The 24521-nt window shown below is 38.4% G+C and overlaps 1 protein-coding gene and 1 non-coding gene across 2 annotated transcripts in view; both read left to right on the top strand.

The window, feature by feature from the left end:
* RGS7 (regulator of G protein signaling 7) overlaps nt 1-24521 on the top strand; it is a 532876-nt gene that overhangs the window by 117042 nt on the left and 391313 nt on the right. The gene's annotated exons all lie outside the window — the stretch shown is intronic.
* Nucleotides 21501-21571, top strand: TRNAA-UGC (transfer RNA alanine (anticodon UGC)). The gene has a single exon. It is a non-coding gene; the product is annotated as a tRNA-Ala (tRNA).

Here is a 24521-nt window from a genome sequence, read left to right as displayed (position 1 = left end):
TTGTCCTTTTTAACCTCACTGAGAGTCTTCATTTCTGCACTCTTCACCAGATCTCTCTCTCTCTCTCCTGTCTTTTTCTATTTTCCTGTAGTGCTTCCTTTAGTATTATAGAGCAAGTGTCTTATTCACAAACTCTCTCAGTGACTGTCTGAAAGTATTTTAAATTTCACCTCATTTTTGAAGGTCAGTTTTGCTGGGTATAGAATTCTTGGATGGCAGTTTTTCTTATTTTTAGTATCTTAAATATATCATACCACTGCCTTCTCGCCCCCATGGTTTCTCTTGAGAAATCTATACCTTATATTAGATGAGTTGCTTTCTTTTGATGCTTTCAGAATTCTCCCTTTGTCTTTGACGTTTAACAATCTGATTAAGTGTCTTGGTGTAGGTCTATGTATATCTGTTCTGTTTGCGGTATGCTGGGCTTCTTGGATCTGAAATTTTATGTCTTTTATGAGATGGGAAATTTTCAGTGATTATTTCCTCAATTATTCTTTCTGCCCCTTTTCCCTTTTCTTCTCCCTCTGGGACACCCATCACACACATAACACATATATTTGTGCACTTCATGTTGTCATTTAATTCCCTGAGACCCTGCTCATATTTTTCCATTCTTTTCCCTATCTTTTCTTTTGTGCATAGGATATCAAGTGTCCTGTCCTTTTAGTTCATTAATCCTTTCTTCTGCCTCTTTATATTTGCTGTTGTAAGTTTCCATTATGTTTTTCAACTCTTCTTTGTGCTTTTCATTCCCATATGTTGTGCCATTCTTTTCAAGTTTTTGTGGTCTTCTTTATGGCTGCCCAGTGTTTTCTTTATATCCTTTATCAGTTTTGCTGTATCTTGCCTCAGCTCATTGATTTGATTTAGCATGTTTGTTTGAATGGTAATTAGTTGTTTCTGCTTCTGTATCTCATTTCAAGTGAAAGTTTGTTACATTGACTGGTCCATATCTTTGATTTTCCTGAAATGAATCGTATCTGATTTCCTTGATTAGTTTATTCCAGAAATTGTTTTCACTCTTTTACCTAGGATTATCTTATTGGTTTGCTTTGTTGTCTGTCTTTTCTTTGGCATTCATTTAAACTTATTCTAAACCTCTAACATAGCTTCTCTTTAACTGGACAGAATTTTTCAGCTCTTGTTTTTCTATTTCTTGCCCTGCTTATATGGAACATTTTTTTGAGGAGCGTCTCTCCGGATATAATTGATCCCAATTAGATTTTCCCAGACAAGACAGACTTAAGTCTCAGGAGGAGGGTGAAATTAGTATCAAATTTCCCTGAGGATGAGACCCAGCAGGTTGTCTGAGATTCCTATGAGGTCTCTAGACTCTGTACTTTTCCTATCCTTCCCAGCAAGTGGTGCTTGTCAGTCTGCAGCTCCCCTCTGGTGTAAAAATGATGCGGTGCCTTTAATTCTAAGCAGACCCTGTACCTGCCGGGGGTCTGGTTGAGACAGGGGTGAGGCTGAGATAGAAGCTGGGCTTAGGCTTATCCCCTGGCATCTGTATTTCTGAACGAGGGCAGCCACTTGAGCTGGACTCCATCCCCTTTACTTGGGAAACATAAGTACTTTAGGGAATTAGCTCCTTCCCTTGATTTGTTACGTTGTCTCTCAGACCTATCTTAGCTCTACCTTGGTCCTTGACCAAGGACAAGGAAAATGCTTGAGGCTTTCTTTAATGAGCTCCTTAGAATAGTTTAAAAAAGGAAAAGTAAAAATGAAAATAAAAATCCTTTTCAGAGCCAGTCCCCAGCCTCCAAAGTTTTGCCTGTCAAGAGCCAGAGCTGGTACCTGGCTCTGTGTGCCCCTTTTCTTGGGCACAGCCTTTTTCCAGTATTCTGAACTCAGCCAACTCCTAAAGTCTTGTTTCTTTTTTGTTTTTGTTTCTGTTGTTTGCTTATTTTTCCATCAGCACCACTTCTTCTCTGCTGGGAGAGACCTCAGGATTCCTTTTCTGCTTGCTTTTAGTTTATGTGTGCTTGGAGTTTGCATTCAGCAGTCCAAAATTGTTAATTAAAACTGCAGTTGGAGCTTGGCTGCCTGCCCTCCCTTGCTCCTAGCAAAGACTGCTTCTTTTTTCCCAAGGGGAAGTGTCTCCCACTGAGCCTGCCATGCCAGTGGGGGAGGGGTCCCAGGTTCCAAAGTTTGAGGGCTTTACTTACAGTTCAATGCCTCAATCTCAGCCCTTCCACCGATTCCTGAGTTGTATATGATGTATGGCCTGTAACAGATGTCTTCCACACAGTTGTTCTAGATGAACTCTTTTAAAAACTTCTTGGAAAATGTTTTTTAAAATTTAGACTTTATAAAGATAATTCCTTTTTTCTTTGACTTAAGAAATGTTACATTTTTGATGCTAACTTGTGAATTTTCAAAGCCTCCTTTGCCTTGATACCTTTTCTATTTAATTTTTACTTCTTTAAAATTGTCATAAATAAGATTGTCAGAGTTGTCAGGGTTTCTGAAAACTGTTAATGCTTATAAAAACTCCTCTTATAAACTCAGATATTAGAGCTGAGATGGCCAAACATTAGTTTGTATTCTATTTAGACATTGCTTTGAAATAACTATGTAGTGGAATTCATTTATTGATACTGACTCTGGTAAACAATTTCAAAAATTTCCCAGGTGATATAAATTCCACAACACCATTTTGATAGATTATTGTCTTGGTCTAATTTCCAGTAAGGGGCTCGCTAATAGGGGCTGGAGGAAAATCAAAGAGGAGTAGGATAAGCTTCCTAGTCACAAAGTGGTTAGGCTGTGACCGCATGGGGTTCTGTTTAGGGGAATGTGATCTTTACATTAAGTTGACCTAAGGTTTCATAATACCGTAATGGCTAAGTGTGAAAGAAACGTCTCCGTAAATATTTGTTAATCAACACAAAACCTCATAATTTATTTTTCTGTTGTTATAATCTTAAATTTAGGCCTGTAGCAATCCTAAAATGGGGTCTATTGATTTTAGATCCTAATTCCTAATTTTCTAAAACAGTGTGATTTTAAGCCAATCATTTACATTTCTCTATTATGATTTTCTTCATCTTCAAAATAGAAATGATTATACTTGATTTGTTAACCTCATGGGTCAGTATAAGTAAAATAATAGGAAGGGAGATGTTTTAAAATGGTAAATATGTAATATTAGGATAAGATTATATTATCCAGAACTAACAGAGAAATAATAATTCTGAATGGCTGGGGATTTTGGTTAGGTATGAATTAGGTTCTAGAACTCTTTTAATTGTTTTGGATTAAAAATTAAATATGGTGTGGTGAATGAGACCTGATAGATTCCTATTCAGCACTGGCCTCAATATTTCAGCAACCATAGAAAAGCCACATACTCCATTAGGCTCAGGATTTTCATTTAGTAATTGGACTTGCTCCATCTATTTAATAGGATTATTATGAGTGTCATAGGAAATAAGGTATCAAAATGCTTTATAAACCTACTGGTCTATGTATGCATGTTATTACTTCATCAGGTATTTCCCTGACTTACATAGAATACACTTGACTGTGATCTGTCTTTTTTATTATAATTCAAGAAGGGCTTATGACTATTCTTCCCTGTTCTATACCAAAATACAGCTATATGTATAAATGCAGCTCTGGTTGGTGGGGCTACTAAATGTACTCCTCTATATAACAAATGTACTCAGACCATCGTACCCCTATCCTGAAATGAACTTTTGAGGTTAGAGTACTTGTAGTATCTCTCATTGGTGTAGGGAACTACTGACTTGCCTCTAGCTTTTGGCCATGGTTTTATTTAGAAATTAAATTCCAACTCAAAACAAATATGTATAGTACAGTTTTCTATTTTATCTTTGTTCTAGTTTACTAGCTGCTGGAATGCAACACACCACAGATGGATTGGCTTTTAATAAAAGGGGATTTATTTCATTTGTTCTTCAGAGGAAAGGCAGCTAACTTTTCGACTGAGGTTATGTCTTACATGGGAAGGCACAGGGAGATATCTGCTGGCCTTCTTTACAGGCCTCTGGGTTCCAACAACTTTCCCCGGGGTAATTCTTTTCTGCATCTCCAAAGGCCTGGGCTGAGCTGTGAGTGCTGAGATGAGGTATGCTGAGCTGCTTCAGCTGTGCTACGTTGCACTCTCTCATTTAAGCACCAGCCAATTAAGTCAAACATCATTCATTGCAGTAGGCATGCCTCCTAGCAGACTGCAGATATAGTCAGTAACAGATGAGGTTCATGTACCATTGGCTCATGTCCCCAGCAACAGAACTAAGCACATTCACCTGGCCAAGTTGACAACTGAACCTAACTACCACATATCCACCGCTTGTCAGCTTGGCAACTATATGCATGACCTTAAAGATATTAAAGTGGCACAAATTCTCTTCTGGCTGTGGACCTATGAATCTCAAAAAACAAGTTATCTTGTGCCAATATGAAAAGGAGGGACAGTCACAGGATACAGGTTTTCATTTCCATAGGGAGAAATTGGAAGGATAACCTGCAGGACAAAGACCATTGGATTTCAAAGTCTGAAAGTCATTTATCCTTCAGCGTTAGAAAGTGGCAGTCCCACCCTTTCCGAGGGCCTATGCAGTGGCCCGCTTCTTTCCATATCAACCTCGGGGAGCATAGAAGAGACCACCTTTTTCTCAGCCCCACTCTCTCCAGGCATTGTGGCCATGCCTGGGCTCTCTGCCATTTCTGGCACACACACTCAACCCCTCCATGTAGTGGCAGCCAGGCTCTCCCCAGTCCCCAAGGAGCATGCTCTTCCTTCTCCAAGGCCTGAGGCTGCATGTCTCTTCCACTGCAACAAGATGGGAGACTCATCCTTGGCCCTCAGGGTAAACTCATCCTCTCCATGTATATGGGTGGGTCCACTCTCCTGCCCGAAGTTTCTTGGCTTCAGACCTGAGTTTCCATGGTTCTCACTCTGCAAACTCCAATTTGTCCCTTTGTGTCCTCTTTTGTCCAGATTGGCAATGGTTCCATTTACACCAGCAGTCTCTTCAAGCACTCCAGGACTTCTCCATCACTCTCTTCACACTTCCTCCAAAATCTTCCCCTTATCAGTCCAAAAAACCATTCCAACATATCTGGTATTTGCAAACCACAGCAGCACCCCACTCCTGGTACCAAAATCTGTCCTAGTTTGCTAGCTGCTGGAATGCAGTATACCAGAAACGGAATGGCTTTTAAAAAGGGGAATTTAATAAGTTGCTAGTTTATAGCTCTAAGGCCAAGAAAACGTCCCAATTAAAACAAGTCTATAGAAATGTCCAATCAAAGGTATACATCCAGGGAAAGATACCTTGGTTCAAGAAGGCCAGTGAAGTTCAGGGTTTCTCTCTATTGAGAAGGCACATGGTGAACACAGTCACAGTTTCTCTCTTGGCTGGAAGGGCACATGGTGAACATGGTCAGGGTTCCTCTCTCATCTGGAAGGGCACATGGCAAACACAGCGTCATCTGCTAGCTTCTCCTGGCTTCCTGTTTCATGAAGCTCCCTGGGAGGCATTTTCCTTCTTTATCTCCAAAGCACTGGCTGATGGAGTCTCTACTTCATGGTGCTGCAGCATTCTCTGCTGTCTCTGAATCTCCTTCATTCTCCAAAATGTTTCTTTTATAGGACTCCAGAAACTTATCAAGACCCACCCAAATGGGTGGAGACATGCTGTCACCTAATCCAGTTTATCAGCCACTCTTGATTAACTCACATCTCCAGCGAGATGATCTGATTACAGTTTCAAATATATAATATTGAATAGGGATTATTCTGCCTTTATGAAATGGGATTTAGATTAGAACATGGCTTTTCTAGGGGACATACATCCTTTCAAACCAGCACAATCTTCTTCAAGCATTACAATACTGAACTGGTGATTAGTTTTTAGCCTCCACACATCTCTTCCCCTTGATGTTTCAGCAGTGTTCTTTATTCTGCTATTTTTTTCTTTATGTTTTTTCACTTCCATCATATCAGTATTGGTGGTCTTTCTGCCCCATGGTACTGCTGACTTCCAATTATTTATTTCTAAAATTATATATTTTTTCTTGAAAAAAAAAACGCTCTGTATATGATAATCTTTGTCCCAACATTTGCACTTTTAGCTGACTACAGACTTTGTTTATTCCAGAGTTAGTTTTACCTGAAACAGATTTATTTGTTGGCAGTACCCCAAGGTCATCATGTTTTCTCTGAAAGCGATTGAGTATATGTGTGTGTTTTACTGTGTACGTGCATGCACGTGCTTCCTAAGTTTCTTGATGTCGAGAGATTGTATGTATCTTTTGGCCTCAAGGGGTCAAAGTTTTCTTGGACATTCCTGGTGAATTATACACCAAATGGAAGCCAAAATGGTAGTTAGAAATTTGGTTGATAAACCAGTAGTTTTGTGGAGATAAATAGAACACAGTCTTTTTTAGAAATTATTGATCTGTTAATTAATGTTAATTTCAATTTTATGAAATTACATGATTACTTAACATTTTATTACTGTTGTATGATTGCTTGTGATAACGGAGAGAAGCTAGTTTTTGACTAACCACTCTGCCAATAACAGATTTAAACTCTAAACAAACTAGAAAGGTCAAGCTTTTAAGGGACTTTGAGAAACCTAAAGCAGGAAGTACCTGAGAGAAAAGAGTTGCCTACTGGGTGGGGGCCACATTTTTATGACTTTGCTTTTGATGATACCTCCTATTCATTCAGTGCAGAGACAGATAGAACTCAGGCAGAAAAGGGCAGTCTTGGCCTGAGGAGTCAGAGGATGACATACTAGATGACCGGAGTGGTTAGATATTGAGATAGGAAATTCAGGAAAGGAAGGTGCCATAGAAGGAACGATCTCCAAGTTTGCTTTTAAACTGCCCTAAAATCTGTGTGTAGAAGTTACAATCTGTACAATGTTGGGAGAGATTCAAGGATGCCCAAGGGAAGCATAACTGTAAGGTAAAAGAACAGAGATTTCAACAACTGCCACTGCAAGGGAGACAAAATTTTGTGTTTGACCTCTGAGGAAATAGAGATTTGTAAGCACTGTAGCCGTTACTTTGAAATCATACAATGGACACACCTTAAGAATAAAGATTATGTCCCAGGTCTAAGGAATTTGAGGAGTAAGGGGATAACTGAAATAAATCTGCCATAACAAAGCCTAAACCAAAAGTTCCATATCAGAAGAAGAAAAAAAATTTAGGGTCTCCAGAATGTATCATCTACAAATTTATTAAATATGGAAAGAAACAGGAAATTGTGATCCATAGTCAAGATCAAAATCTATCAATAGATACAGACTCCAAAACAACCTAGATGTCAAGATTAGCAGTCAAGACTTTTACCTCTGGTAAATATGTATAAAATGTCTGTAGGAAAAAATGGATAAAATATAAAGAGATGGGAAATTTCAGGAAAGATATGAAAGATCTGAAAAAGAACAAATGAAAGTCCTAGAACTGAAAAATACAATAACCTAACTGAAAAATTCAGAGGGGCCAAAGAATAAACAAATAGCAAGATGGAAGACTTAAACACAACCATATCAATAATTTTGTTAAATGTAAATGGACAAAACATTTTATCTAAGAGGCAGAGGTAGAGTGTATCAAAAAAATAAGACCCAATCACATAATGTCTTAAATATGAAGGCACACACAAACTGAAAGTAAATTTGTGGAAATCGATGAATCATTTCCAATGCTAAGCATAAGTAAGGTGTGACTGTATAAATACTAAAGTAACTGCAAGAGAAGGATTAACAGAGTTAAAGAGGATAAAATCATAATAATAAAAGTCAATTCATCACACCCACTAGAAGGACTATGATTAAAAACTGGAAAATTATTATAAGTGTTGGAGAGGATGTGGAGAACACCCAGTAATTCCTGGTAGGAATGTAAAGTGGTGCAGCAACTGTGGAAGACAGTTTGGCAGTTCCTCAGAAAGTTAAGTACAGAATTACCATGTGATGCAGCCATCCCACTTCTAGGTAAATACTCAGAAAAATTAAAAGAGCAGGAACTAGAACAGATATTTTCACACTGATGTTCATAGCAGCATTATTCATAATTGCCAGAAGGTGGAAACAATGCAAGTATCCATCGACTGGTAAATGGGTAAAGAATATGTGCACACAGAATCCCTGTCTTTCTACTGTTACAATCCCACGCTCATTTAAAAGCAGTTACCTCATAATATTAACAGCTTTGGACGTCGCTGATATAAAAACTCAGGAAGATAACTTGGTACTGTTTTAAAATAAAAGGAGACACTTGCATCAGAAGGTTTAATTTAAGGTCATCTCCTTTCTTTCATTCAGAACTAGTATTTAAGTCTCTGGTACATGTTTGGTCTTTGTTTCTGAAGTGCTTACAGCCTAGTTAAATGAGACAGGCAAATACTACAGGTATGTCCAGCCTGTGGCTACAAAATCAGAACACATTTTCTTTTAAAGATCAAATTCACAGTTGCTCCAGCCTCTCCTGCTTGAGTGCAATATTGTTAATCTTTTGCCAGGTCCTCTTTCCCATATAGTTCTGGGAATCAAGCAGTAATGGCTTCTATTATACAAATTCCTTCTGGTTACTGCTGTGTTTCTCAGCCAGCCAGTCATCTCAGTTCTTTCCAAGAGCTGGCTTTCATTTTTTGGAATGACCCCCGCTGGGCCGCTGCTGCCTTCCTCTGTCATCCAAGAGATGTTAATACTAATTCTCTAAGTACCAACAGAGATCAGTCTACGAGATTACAATGTATTTAGGAATAACAAGTAAAAAAACAACAGAGAACTAGTTACAGCCACTATTGAAGTCAGCATGCTCAGACCCCTAGCTTTTAGCCTAAAATTCTGTTGCAGAAGCCAGCTTACATATCTCAAAAGAACTGCTTGTCTGCACAAATTAATTCACCCAAAACTAAGAGCCAGGCCTTCTACAAGTCTTTGAGCAAGGAGAAATGTTTTTTTTTCTTCTCATCTATGTTCCTTCTAGTGTATAATACCTGCTTGCCCAAACCTTGTATAGATACTGGAATGGATTTTCAATTGGCGTATGGTAGTGAGAATATCTACTTCCTTCAGAAGAACTCTCACTTTCTACCTATAGGGGCATGGTCTGATACTAGGATTTCAGACACACAATCATGCACCATAGTGAGGCATCAGTATAGTTGTCTGTCTGTATTATTGTTTAGGAAACAGGAAAGTGGAAATGATAAGTAACCTTACCAGGTTCCATTACTTTTTAGTCATAGCTCACTTTCAAGTAGACTCTGACCTACATATCCTTCCTTGCAATTTTGAGATATCAATTTCTCATCTCCTCCAAGAAAGCCTACTGAATCTTTGCCCATACCCCATCACCACATACACTGACATATTTTCTAAGAAAAAAATAGCATATACCTTTATAGGTTAGTCTGAATCTAATTTTGGAAAGAGAATTTTGCTTTAAAGGAAACAATCTGAAGACACTCAACACTGCTCATCACCAAGAGTTCTTTTACATTGTTGTGCTCTCTTATTTTTAGCTTCTGACACCTCCGTACCCAGAAAAAGCTCTAGTTGCTGTAGTTTTGCATATCTCAAGGTCCATCCGAGAAAATGTTCTCTGGATAATAACTTATTCAGAGTTAAGGCAAAGTCAAAGTGTTTACTTCTTATAAAAGACAATTTCTTTGCTGTTTGCTCCAACATGACAGGGTGTTTAGGGTCTTGCCTTCTCATTAAAAAGAAGTGATTGTCTTCATTCATTTCTATTTGTATGTTTAAAAAATTGGCATCGCAAACATAATTTGGCCAAAGCAGGGTTTCCTAATTCCCTTTTCTCCTCCAAATGTCTCCTGTCCCTTTCCACTCAATCTCATTAAATGGCAGTTATCAACGACTTCATTGCTCAAGTAGAAACCTGTTGATGCTCCTTGTTTCATCCCTTTTCTTCATCATCCCCTTCCTCTCTCCTCTCAAGTTATTAATTGTAGTTTTATTGGCCCCGTCTCCAAAATATATCCCCGATCCATTCATTTTTCTCCCTCTCTGCCTGGTCAAATGGCACTGCTATTACAGTAATAACCCTCTGACTGGTCTCTTTGCTTCCATTATTCTACCCCTAGAAGCCAGATGATCTTTTAAAAATAAAAATCAATCATGTCACTTTCCTGCTAAAAGAAATGAGTTCCTACTGCCACTTACCAGACCCCTTTCTGGGGTCTGCAAAATCTTACATGATCTGGCCCTTACCTTCTTAGGCAGCCCCCTCTCTCCTCATTGTTTGTTATGCTTCCTTAGCCTCTTTTTCTATTTTTCAAACAAGTCAAATCTTCCTTGCCTTAGGATGTTTGCATCTGCTGCTTCTGCCCAGATTTCTTCTTGCATGGCTGGAATCTTGTCATTAGGGTCTTAGCTCAAGTGTCATCTCCTCAGAGAGCTTTTTACTTCACCACCTAATCTAAAATCATTATTATTTATTATGTCTCCCCCAATTAAAGTAAACTCCAAAACCTTCAATATTTTGTCCATTGCTGCATCTCCAGTACTTTGAACATTCGTAACAGGTACCAAACAGTGGAAGGAGTCAGTGAGTGGAAAGGAGCTATGGTAACATTAATGCTAATAAAAAATAATAGAGCATATACATGGTGTCAGGATTGGCCGTGGTTGAGGGTGAATAAGAAAAATGTTATTTCTCTAAATATTAGGAATATTTTATATTTTTATTGGTCAAAGAAGAGAATCCAGCTGTTTTACCTCTAATAGTATTCTGAGTTTGACATTGCATATGATTTGGGAAAATTTATTTATATTGTTTAGAAAAATAAGTATTGACTCCAAATTATAAAGACACAACAAGTCATCTCAAGGCCAAATTATAACTGAGAGCAAAGAATAAATTCTTCTATGATTATTTCACCAAAGGCAATATTCAGGAAACTAGGCTTATCCAGATCTGAATCCTTAGGTTATGACATATTAGTGTGATTATACACACACACACACACACACACACACACACACACGTACATATGTGTATATGTATGTGAATACATACTTATATTTTTATACATCTGTGTAGCCAAATGTATAGAAGAAGGAAGAATCCCTAATTCTTAGCAACTTATTGACTGTGGAAAGAGAGGGGGTGTCAGAGTGGAATTATGCTTAGTGGAAGTGTTCAACAATTCAGCTGATGCTTCTCAACTCTGCCCCTTCATTACAGATTCTAGATACAGGCTTATGATTAAATGTTCTTAGTATAAAAAGAGAAATCAAGGTTGGGGAGTGGGAGAGGAGTAAAGAAAAGAAAAACAGAGAGAGAAAATGGAAGTAGCAAAAAATAGTACAAATTTTCAGAAAAGACGTTTTAAGAAGTAAATTTACCACTACTTGTGAGAACAAAATGTAGACGATGCACCCTAGGGTGCTGATTACCAAGTGGTAACCACAAAAAAGAGTCGGCCTCATAGGAATATGCCAGCAGAGGTGTGCAGATAGACACAGGCGTGGGCATACTTTTGCCCCAGCATCTCGGTCATGGTGGAAACATGGAGCATGTTGGAATCTTATACAGCTCCTGCACACTGTAAGGGTGAGAACCTCGATAAGGACACCGGGCCCCTGGATGTGCTTCTGTAATGACTGTGCAGCCCTAGCTGCTATTTCCTGAAGTTGCCAAGCACTTCCAGGAGCCAGAGGGGCTAAGGGAAATGCAGCCACCTTTGAAGGGGAACAGCTGCACAGATAGGTGCTACCTTTATATCCATGGAACGTTAAGATGAAAACGGCACTGAACAGTTTGTGCCTCAAGAAATTGTGAGCCAAATTCATTTGGTAAGGAGTTGCTAGCAGTGTTTATAGAAACAACAACTCTCATTTAGAAACAGAAGGACTGTTTATTATACTTGAATAATAGTCCTATTTACCCACCTATTGGATAAATGTGTCCTAAGGCCCCAAGTCTCTTCTGTCCTCATCCCTAGGGAGAAGCAGGGGGTCTTAGGAGAGAAATGGAGGGAAGCAGCAGACTTTTCTGTTTGATTAGAAGAATTGGAGTGGTAAGCTGAGGCTGTCCTCTTAATTAGCTCTGGCCTCCTGCGGTAGTAGAATGGACTACCTGTGATGAAGACGAAGAAATGATGGCGGCTGTCGGAAGGAACCTAGAGGTATTTTGATGTCACGTTTTCCTGAAACCCAGGAGGCCAGCACAAGTCCTCAGAAGACTACTTAATGAGAACAGAAATGGCTCAGGGTTCATGGCCGTAATTTGTTTACCTGAATTTTTGCTTCCAAATAATAGCATCTTACCTATGTTTTAATATCAAAATTATATAAAGCATACACACATTATGTATATACATATATATATACATATATGTATATAGGCACATACACACCATACAGACACATGCACACATCAAATATACATTTAAGAGACTGATGTTTCTATGAGGTCTACTCTTTTACATGGTTATTACCCTAGAAGCAGCAGTATAGTTTGAATCTAATAGGTTTTGATACATATGTGTGTGTGTGTGTGTGTGTATATATATATATATATGTATTTGTTTGCTTGTTGTTTGTTTAAAGAAAAAATTCCTAGCTCCATTAAACTTATCAGTTACTTAAGTCCAACTCTAACGGAGGCACCACTTCCACCTGTTTCCAGGGTCCCTGCACTGCAAGGTCGTTGCATTGAGTTATTAAGTGCTCTGTGCGCCACGCTTCTCCTCCTGCACTGGAGTCTGGCCCAGAGGAGGTGCTCGATGCATGTTGGATGAAGATAAAGTTTCTCCCAGGGATGCTGCGATGAGAGAAGAGCCTAGTATCTGTGGGAGAGGAAGTGCGTTATCCTCCTGCTGCCAGGCTTGGAGATTTAAGCTCATAACAGAGAAACTAATTATTTCAGGATATTGCAGAGCCCCTCGTAAATTTGATCATGACCAAGCTGGTTAGAATTATCCAAGGGGCCCAAGAAAAACCTTTCCTTCCCAGAGGATTCTAGACATCTTTCTTGAGCCAAATTATACTTGAATAGGGATGTCTGGGCGGCCTGGGGGCTTTCTCTTATATTGTCCTTTTCCCAAAGAAAATATTCAGAGAAGCAGTGCATCAAACAGTGGAACTTCTGTAGTTGACTGGCCATGCACTCCTTGCGTCTCCTGGTAGAACCTCCATTGAATACCCAAAAGAGTGTTTTATCAACTTTTTTTTTTAATAATTGGAGTTTTTCAATAAGTGTTTCTTAATTTATCTTCTATGTATTCACTCCTACAGAGAAGATTTGATGGAATCTCAGTTTCTGTAGTTTGTATTAGAAAAAAAGTATATGAAATGTACTTCTTAAATATAATTTGACCCTCTAGAGATTTTGTAGGTGGAGTTTAAAATGTATAGGCTATATGATGTATAGTTATGTCACAAGGCCCTCAACTAGGCAGAACATACCATTTGCCAGGCTTATGCCATTTTCATTATAATTAATCTGTACAAGGGTGGATAGGAGCTGAGACTCTAGATTTTACTTTTTTCCCTTAATTATACTGTCTGATTTTTAATTAATTGCAATTAAATATTCTAATCCTGAATTAAGAATTCTGTGATCCAGAACTAATGCTATTTCTTGAATGGTTAGGAATATAGCAAAAAAAAAAAATCAAGTTTCTTTTTTGGGGTCTTTATGATTGGGTCATAGACTAACTTTTTCCTCAAATTTTCTTTCCGTTCCTCTTTATGGTTACCCAGTCAGCTTTGACCCACGACTTGTCTGTGTACTTATATCACTTTCTCTCAAGACCATTGACAGCACTGGGTGTACATTTTCCTCCTCCTGCTTTGTACAGGAAAATGCTCCATGATGAATTAAAATGAGCAAAGCAGAGCTCTTGGTAGAAAAGAGGAGTTTCACTTTGTGACATTGGCAGAGCATAGGCTTTACTCCTGGAATTTATATATATTAAAGGCTGGGTGAATTTTTTGGATCCTAAAATTATGTTGAGCCCTTGAGCTATGGAATTTTCTTCCTGTAAATTTCATCTCTGTCCAAACCTATACTTGAGTTTTACTGCAAATTCAAACCAAACTCATATTGCTTCTTTGATGATTGAAACTTGAGTGTGAAAATAATGCTGGAACCTTCTATTTGGAGTCTGGTCCTAAAACGTCAAATTCTTTCAGATCAAACCATGCTCAGCATGAGTTTGCCCTCGCTGTGGCTTGATTGCAGATAATGTGCACCATTTAATAAGAGGCCTTCTTTGTCTATAACCAATGTATCTGTAGATTAGAATTGTAAAATCAAGAAGTAAAGACCATTGTACACTTGTGTTGGGTGTGCTGAAATCCTTAAGGTCAAACTCTAAGGTGTTAACAAGGAGATTAGCATCTATGGAAGATTTAACTGGATTATTCAATATTTATAGCTCTGCTTCAAAGTTAGAGCTCTAAGCATTGATAAAAATATAAATTATGAATTGTAAAATAGCCTGTTACATAATTTTCTGAATGCATTTCACTTGATATCAGTTTCAGGATTAAAATATAAGGTGACTGGTTCCTTTCTCAGCTTTTACATGTGTACCTGTATACAATACTATGTACATTTCCTGCTTACATGCGTGCATTCATACACCAGCCAACCTGCTTTATAATAGCTATGCATTCAATTATGTTTCTAAAATGCCAGCAAAATCAAATTTAAATATGTTAGGGGCATTTGTTGTTTTGGGCTACTCAGCCTGCTTTTCCTTTCCCAACAGTGCATCAGTGGGACAGCAAATCAAGGTGAATCGCTTAATACTAATAAAGCTGGAGGGTTCCAGAGGCTCCTTCCATTGGCTCTTTCCTCTCACTGTCCCATTTCCACCCAGAAGCTGATCCAGAATCCAAACTTGGTCAACAGACCCTCCTTCCATGGACTTAGAATCCTGAGCATATTGGTCAGTTAGGATGCTTTAAATCAGGAGATGAGCCAACTTGCAGCCAATTTGCAGTTATTAAGCAATATTATTCCACATAACAAGAGATCTGGAGGGACAGTTCTAGGGGAGGGGTTCATTGTTTCAGGAATGGCATAGAGAACTCAGGCACTTTATAACTTTGTCTTGAACTATCCTTAGAGGGTTGGGTTTTCATTATCAATTTTTTTTATCACAAAATGGCCACCCCCACTGCAGACCTCATATGTTCTCACGGAACATATGCATGAAATAAAAAGCAAGGGGGAGCCATGGAAGCCAGAAAATGATCTCTCTCTCTCTCTGTGTATGTCTCACGCTTTCCCTTCCTCCCTCCCTCCCTTCTCCATCTCACCCCCTTTTCCCCTCTCTGTCTCTCCATCAAGGGCAAAACACTTCTCAAAGTACTTTCATTTTCTTCACATGTTTCATTTCCCTATACTGGGTCTAGAAAAACAAGGAAAATTGATACTTGGCATTCTTAACCACTCTCCTGGGAAGAGATTCGGCTAGTAGGGAAGAAGGAGAGAAACAACCACAATCAGATTAAACAAAGTACAGTAAACATTGTTGGGGTTTATTCATTCATTCCATTGCCTGCATCAGCAGGAACCACATGGCATTAATTGCCATGGAAACCTTTGAGTGTTGCCTGGTTCCTATTGATTCAAGCCTTAGATCCTGTTAATTCCCACATTTTAAAAATATGTATTCTTTTGCTTGGCTAGTCAGTCTACTTTGTATACTCAAAAGGACCCTAACTGATTCAAAAAGGACCAAATTGGAAGTCAAATTATTTGGGTTCTGACATCAGCTCTCATTCAATATTTGTGTGACCTGAAATTAGCCCTGGTACATCTTTGAACCTAGTTTTTTCATCTGTGGAATCAAATTGTTTAGCAACTTGAACCCTATTGTCACTACCAGTTCTATGATTTTGTGAGATCTATTATTATATTCAATTATAGCTCTTCTGTCTCTTGAATATCCATGGGCTCATTGAATATATTTGCTTTTTTTTTCCTGCTACACAGAAAAACCAAACAGTTTATTAATATTATGATAAATGAATTAGAACAGAAACTTGATTAAAAAATCCGACAGGTCTCTGAAGACCAAATTGTATACTTATAATATATATTAAAATTGTATCATATATTTAAACTTTATGATTTTGCTACCTTGTAAATAGACTTGATGACTGTATGGAACAAAATATGATTAGAAATTATCTCATGAAGCATTCGCATTCTTTTTTTCACTTTTGTGTCCCCTTTGCAATAAATCAGCAAAAATCAATTAAGCACCAATTATGTGTCAGGTTCCGCACCAAAGTCCTGAGCGTGCAATAGATGTGGTATATTTCTTTGGAATAATTTTGGCAATAGATAACATAGATCCAAGGAAACATAGTTTAAATCAGGGGTAATTTATGTCTTTCTCATGCCCAGAAGTAGGCATTGAAAGGTGCTATGTGGAGATGCTGGCTCTTTTCTGTTGTTACTTTGAAATGTGGGCCTCCATTCCCGAGGTCACCAGTGGAACAGGATGGCTGCTCCAGCTTTAGCGATTAGGTCTAAATTCTAGGGAGGAAGAGATAAAAAGGAAAAGAGAGAGGATACATGCTGGCTATTTTTAGGGAAGGTCTCTGGAAGCTACCTCAGGAACCGTTGCTCTTATTGGCCAGAACATTGTGGAAGGAAGTCAAAGAAATCTGGTCTTTAATTTGTCTATGTTCCTAGTAACAACCTTGAGGTTCTTTTACTTTGGAAAAACAAAATGAATTTTGAGCTAGTAGGCTTTGCTATACTTGGTGACTCACTTTCTCAAGAGGTATGTAAAAAATTTTAATTAGAATGCAATATAGAAAAAGCAATGCTATATATATTTCTATTTTTAGAACCTTGGAAGCACGTAAGAGGAACTCATGTGCACGTGTGTGTGCATTTCACAATGGAAGGTGCCTGGTAGGGCAAGTTGAGAGAAATTAGTAAAGGCTTCTATGATGAAGTAATGCATAAACAGAGATTTGAGATATAAGTGAAATATAAGCAAGAGTCATTCATCGTGTTTTCAAGGTACTGCCAAAAGTTCAGTGCTAATGGAACATATATGCATACAATGGAATATCATTCAGCAATGAAAAGGAACAAAGTAGTGATACAAGCTCCAGCATGAATTAACCTGTAGAGCATTATATATATATTTTTTGACATGGGCAGGCTCCAGGAACCGAACCTGGGTCTCTGGCATGGCAAGCAAGAACTCTGCCACTGAGCCACCATTGCCCGCCCTAGACCATTATATTTAATGAAAGAAGCATACTTAAATATTGTAGTATTCTATATATATGGAATGTACAGAATAGACAGATTTATAGAGACAGGAATCAGATTGCGGTTTCCTGGGGCTGAGGATTGGAAGCAGGGTTGACGTCACATGTTCATGAGAAATATTTTAGGGTTTATTGAAATGTTCTAAAACTGGATTGTGGTGATGGTCATACAACTATGTAAATTTATTAAAGATCATTAAATTGTACACTTAAAATGGGTATTTTATAGAATGTAAATGATACCTCAATAAAGTTCTTCAAAAAAAATAAGCAAAAACAATGATCTGAATTAGAGATTTCAAATCAAAAACCTTAGGGACTTCTGAGTATACACATATTCAGAGTCCACTCCTGACATTCTGTGTATATAGGCATGTGTTATAAGTGTTCCCAAGTGTTTTTGATGTGTGCCCTTACAGGATAATATTGTAGAGAACCATTGAAGACTTGCAATTGGCATTGGCCATGATCACATTTCCCTTTCAGAAACAGAATTCAGACAGTTTTGTGGAGAGTGGATTTGGAGGTGATCTGTCCCAGCAAAGAGATCTGTTAGGAGCTTGTTGCACTTTTTCAGGGAAGAAATGATAAAGATCCCAAATGGGTGTTGCTAAAAAGCCTGTTTCCTCATCATAAAATGGGATGATAATAGACCTTATTTCATGGAGTCACTGGGAGGATTAAATGCGTAGGCACATATAATGTGTTTAGGACGGCTCCTGTTCTAAGTTCGTATCACTTAAGGATTTGCATATTATTATTATTATTAGTAGTAGTACTATTAGCAGTAGGAAATATCTTAGTATCAGAAATGCAGATTTTGATGAAAGTGATATAATATCGAATAATAATTATTGAGGGTTTAGGTATATCTACCAAAGACTTGTTAAGATCCTAACTCCCTTACCTGTGAATGTGACCTTATTCGGAAGTAGGGCCCTAGCAGAAGTAATCAAGCAAAGTTGAGGTCAGACTAAATGAGGATGGGTCCTAAATCCACTGACTAGTATCCTTATAAGGAGGCTTGGACATAAAGACACAGAGGAGACACAAAGGGAGAAAGGCCCTATGAGGACGAAGCCTGAGACTGAGTGATGCAACCAAAGCCAAGGAGCCCCTGAGACCACCGGAAGCTGGAAGAGAAAAGGAAGGAGTCTTCCCGAAAGCTCTCAGAGGGAACATGGCCTTCCTTAATTTCTCACTTCCGGTCTTCAGAACTGTGAGAGAATATATTTCTGTTATTTTAAGTCACCCGTTTTGTGGTAATTGGTTACGGCAGCCCTCAGAAAGTGAGGCAGAGTTTCAACAGTAACCGGTAGGACTAGGAGCCAATACGACACAGGAGAGAAAAGAGCTGGAAGAAGGACGGAAATGAGCCCGGCTCACCCTATGTGGTAGGGCAGTCGTCCTGGGGTGCTGTTTGTGTCTTCAGGGGGGCTGGGGCGGCAGTCTAAGGAAGCAAACAGGCACGTTGGCTATCTCCGCGTGGGTCTGTGCACCTCGCTGTGCTCCATCAGGAAAGCTAAAGTTTCGTCTCCTTAGCTTTTCAATTTTTAATTCTGACCATTAATACTTTTATTTATTATTGGTTAGTACCCTGTCTTGTTAGTACCCAGTGACTAGCCTAGAAATCTACCACTCCTTAAATTCTCTACAATTCATCTTTTTTTTCCTCAGGTCAAAACTTGTTTCCGGTTTCCTTTGATGAGACTAGTTCTGAAATGACTCCAGTTTATTGATTTGTTCTTAAAATATATGACTGGGCAAGTGGATGACATAAATGCCCCCAAGGCCAAATCACCAGTAGTTTTTCATTTTGCAAGATGAAGGAGCATCCATTTATTTATCCCTTTCGAGGATGTAAAGCATAACAGGCTGTTTGATCACAATTAATAGTACCCCCTTGAATTCTAATAGACATTCATTATGATGATATCATTATTTGTCTTCCTCTTAATGACTTTCTAGAGCTGCAGTGGTGGAATAATCACATTTCTCTTCGTGCTAATCCTGGGAGGTAGATGGAGCACAGCAGCCTGATCAGGTGACTGTTTAGAGTATAAGCTGAGGAATAAGGGTTCTTAGAGCTATTTCTAAGAAATAACTAAGATTTATTTATCTGTCTTAGGGAGAAAATAAGGTATGATCTAATTTCATAACTAATAAACTGATTAAAGAAAGATAGAAGAGAACAAAATGTCTCTCCCATACTGAAGAAATGAAAATGAGCAAGAATGGATGATGTTTGTATAACTACCTATTTATCTATATGGGTGGAGAATAGTGAGCTCTGGTTATGTATCATGCTTATAGGGAGGTTGCCATCCAAGCTCAAGAATAAATCCTTTTAAAGGCTTAGAATAAAACAAACCATATTTGACCCTATAGCTTTATTAAATACAATTTAATTATACTTAATGATAATTTTGAAGGCTTAGAATAAAACAAACCACATTTAACCCTATAGCCTTATTAAACACAATTTAATTATACTTAATGATGTAGAAAATGCTCAGGCATTGTATGAGTCTTGGGGTCACACTTGTCATTCATTCAGAGTACATAGCTCTAAGGGTCAAAGATGGGCCCATTTGTGTGTATGTGGGCTTGATGGCATACTCAGAAGATATTTCTAAAAAATTAATTTCTGTGCCTCCAAATTAGTTGGGTTTTCTGATGATATGGACTTGCATTCAATATGAATTTCCAAAATGTTAAGTCAAGAAATCTAGGTAGAAATTCAGCCTAAAATTAGAAACATTCTAGTATAGTTAAAAATAAACTTGAATATATTTTGATATATATTGGTTTTTTTGAACTGATGAAGATGGGGTCATCCTCTAGCCAAAATTCTGACTATGAATTCCGTCCTTTGCACTGACCTTTACAGGGTATATGCTTCCTATTATAGATCCACAGAAATACATTACAAAACAACGTACAGTATATTTCAATGTAGGAGCCAAAGCTGTTTCTGTTTTGTATATTCCAGAGAAACAGTAACACTTATTCACTATTGGTGGTAATGTGTAATGTGTAAGTGCTGTGGAAGACAACTTAACAATTACTCATAAAGCTAAATTTTGAGTTGCCCTATGACCTGGTAATACCAATATTTGGTATATACCCAGAAGAGCTTAGGGCAGTGACATGAACAGACATTTGCACACCGATATTCATAGTGGCACTATTCATAATTGCCAAGAGATGGAAATAATCCATGCGCCTGTTAGCAGATGAGTGGATAAACAAAATATGGTATATCCGTACAATGGAATGTTATGCCACAGTAAGATGAAATGTTGATCCAAAGCATATGACAACATGGATGAACCTTGAGGAAATAATGCTAAGTGAAAAAAGTCAGTCACCAAAGGACAGATACTATATGATTTCTTAGATAAATTTTATGAGTATTTCCAAGTTTTCAAGATTTGCATTGGCAAAATTATTTTAAAATGGTTCTGATGTTTTTCTGGAAGTTTCTTTTTCACTCTCACCATTATGACATGGCAGAGTTCCCAGGCTAGTCAGGTTCAATTCTGATGATAAACCGTTAAAATGCATGCTTCCCTGAGGAGGAAGAAAGAAGAAAGAGGGGTAGTATACTACTAGAAAAGAGCTCCTTAAATGTTTTATTAAACCATCTCTGGTGCAATCCCATTTCTGACTTTTCAAATATTTGAAGCAGCTCATTTAGCTTTGGAAGGTGGTTTTAGAGAGCTTACAGCTAGCTCACAGCTATAGACAGATGGCATCAGATGACTGTATAGTGTGGAGGATGTTTAACCTCTGAATGACAGCAAGTAGACATGGAAGTTGCATGTGTGAGAACTCTTGGGTAGAACATAGTTCCTTATTGTTGCCAAGAATTCAAAGGTCAGAGAAAAGGTTTAGAGATTTCACTACTGTTGGAAGTTTCCCACCGTCTGCTTCCTAAGTTAATTTTCTAAGACATGTTGTGACTTGACTGTAGCTGTAGTATTTGAGGACTCAACTTCAAAGAACAGTGGACTGACCTAGAAGTCAGTGAACCATCTGCTTTGGCTTTTTCCATGAGTTGAGATGGGGTTAGCTAAGGAAAATGGTATTTGAAGGCTTTGTAAGTGCCAGGCTCTGCATTTTCCAGATACTTTTCTAAAGAGAAGCCCAACAAGATAATATTGTTCTTTTTATTTTTCTTTTGTATCTTGCTCGAATTTCACATATACGAAAAGTTGCAAATAAGGTGCATGGGTGGTTCAGTGGTAGAACGCTCACCTTGCATGCAGGAGACCTAGGTTCGATTCCTGGACCATGCAACCCCCCCCCCCCCAAAAAAAGTTGCAAATATTGTAAGGAGAGTTCCATTTTTCCTCAAACCAGCTTCCCCTAATGTTCATATATGACCACAGTTTTATATAACCATAATTCAAACATCGAAACCAAGAAATTAATGTTAGTATAATTCCATTAAACTGTGTACTTTATTCAAATTTCACCAGTTTTTTCACTAATGCCCTTTCTTTATATTCTTCCAATTTCAAAGATAAAGACACTGAGACAAAGAGAGATTAAGTAAATTTATCTAAGGATATAATCAGCCTAGGTCTGATTACAAAGCCTGTGATCTTTTTACTACATGATACTTGGTCTCAAATTTTAGAAAGAGATCTGGACTCTAGTACTCTTGAGGAAATCTAAATTATTTTTCTGGATCTGCCTACATGTAGTGTATAATCTTAATCCAAATCATTTTCTCTGGATCTCATGCCCTCTGTTGTACTTTAGATGGTCACTTGATCGCTATGGTTGTACAATTCTAGCTATGATTCTATGATCTAACTGACTTCATCTGTCTGTGACTCGGGTTTTTCATCTGTTCAGTGGTCTCAGTGACTGTAATTACCCTTATCAAAAGAAATATATTTTGTTCCAGTAGTTTATTTCTGTGTAACAAACTCCTCTAAACTGAATGGCTTTTATTTTATTTATACTATTTTGTTATGTTCACAGTAGCTGTGAGTTAGGAATTTAGACAGAGCACAGTGGGAATGGCTTGTTTATGCCCAGTGCTTCCTGGGGCCTCAGCTAGAAAGACTCCAGTGGCTGCGGGGATCCACTTCTAAAATGGCTTCTTTATTTACACTTTTGGCACCTTGACAGGGATAAATGGGAGATAGACCTGGGACTATGGGCAAGAGCATCAACACCAACTTGCCTGAGTCTGGCAGTCTCAGGATGGTTGATCTTCTTCCATGGTGGGTAGCCTCCCCAGAGCAAGTGTCCCGGGAGAACCAGGCAGAAGTTGCAGGGCCCTACTGACAGAGCCTCAGAAGTTGCTCAGTGTCATTTCCACATTTTGTTGGCTTCTAATAAGATACAAGGAGAGCAGGTTCACCTCTTGACGGGAGAGTGAAAAGCTCATGGTGTAGAAAAATATGGAAAAGGAAATATTATTGTGACCATGTTCGGAAACACAATCTCCTACAATATTAAAAGAAATAATTATAATAAAGAATCTCATGCCGAATAGAATGAATATATTCCCTCAGGGTGCCTAGTTAATCAAATCACCATTGCTTGTTAAAGCTATTAGAGTTGCCTGTACTTTTAATTTCACTGAAATCTGGGCTTTTGCATAATGAACTCAAGAAAAACTCTATCCCAGGCTTTAGGGTTCCATGCCAATTTTCTGCTCCCTGATGGACCTTACCTTCTCCCTCTACCAAACATTTTTGCCACAGGCTTTATCTTGCCTGCAGTTGGATTTCAGCACATTCCAACGTGTAACTCCTTCAGCCTTTGCCATTTGCTGGCTGGGCAACCTGAGCAATCTCTTTAACCTTTTTGAGACCCTTATGTGACAGCTGGAAAGTTCAGGGTAAATGGTCCCTAAAGTCCGAAGTCTCCCAGATTCTGTCATTGCATGTATACACATGGAGAGATCCCGAAACAGGCTTTTATTTTGATATGTTCAAAATCCTGCCTAAAAATGTTTCCCCAGCTGACGTAGTGAATTTTAATGTCCTGGAATTCCTCACTAGAGCCAGCCTTTGCACTGTTGGTTCACAACCATTGCTGCATTTACATCCCTTGCTGCAAAAGCTACAAGTTCTTCAGCATTTACAGATCTATGTGGTAACATAAAAGATCATGAAAAATTGGATGAAGTCATTTGGGCAAATAAAATCTATTTTCTTTTACAGTGTAGTTTCTAACATTCAGCAGTCCTCAGAATTAAAAAAAAACCCTCATGCAGAATAAAATTGCCAGTGTAAACAGTGGTTTTTTTTTGTTTGTTTTTATTTATTCATTGGTTTTTTTTGGTGTAAAGAATTTTGAAAATAGCTAATAGAGTCATTTGCAATTTATCCTTCAGTGTTTGGCTCAAATGTCGCCTCCTCCTCCTTCGTCATATTTTCCTTCTGTATAAATTCCTCATACCTTATTATTCTCCTTCATAGCACTCATCACAACTGTAATTTCGTAAGTAATTGAGTGATTAATTATTTATCATCCTTTTCCTCTGCTTTTATATAAACTCCAAGTATGCAGGAACAGTCTGACTAACTTCTTATATCCTCATGCCTAGTACAGTGTCTGGCCATTAATAGTTGCTTGGCAAAGGTTTGCTGTATGAATGCAGAATAAGAACTCTCAAAGTCTTAGATTGAGATAGAGATAATCTAATTATTCTAACCACCAGACTTACAGACTTACCTTCTCCCCCAGCATGGCAGGAGCAAGCATTCTGAGAAAGGAACTTTAACCTTTCTCCAATCTCCTCTGAAATGTTGTGTTCTAGTTTGCTGGCAGCCAGAATGCAATATACCAGAAATGGAGTGGCTCTTTGAAAGGGGAATTTACTAAGTTGCAAATTTACAGCTCTAAGGCTGTGGAATTGTCCCAATTAAAGCAAGTCTATAGAAATGTCCAATCTAAGGCATCCAGGGACAGATACCTTGGTTCAAGAGGGCTGATGATGTTCAGGGTTTCTCTGTCAACTGGAAAGGCACATGGTGAACATGGTGGTGTCTGCTAGCTTTCTCTCCTGGCTTCTTGTTTCATGAAGCTCCCTCGGGGGCATTTTCCTTCTGCATCTTCAAAGTTCTCTGGCTGCCCTGGCTCTGCTCAGTAGCTCTTCCCAAAATGGTTCCCTCTTAAAGGGCTCCAGTAAGCAACCCCACTTTGAATGAGTGGAGATATGCCTCCATGAATATCATCTAATGAACAGTTACCACCCACAGTTGGGTGGGTTACATCTCCATG

The sequence above is a fragment of the Tamandua tetradactyla genome, chromosome 7, assembly GCF_023851605.1.
Source record: "Tamandua tetradactyla isolate mTamTet1 chromosome 7, mTamTet1.pri, whole genome shotgun sequence".
Lineage (NCBI taxonomy): Eukaryota > Metazoa > Chordata > Mammalia > Pilosa > Myrmecophagidae > Tamandua > Tamandua tetradactyla.
The sequence above is the reverse complement of the archived record's forward strand: the minus strand, read 5'-3'. Positions and strand labels throughout refer to the sequence as shown.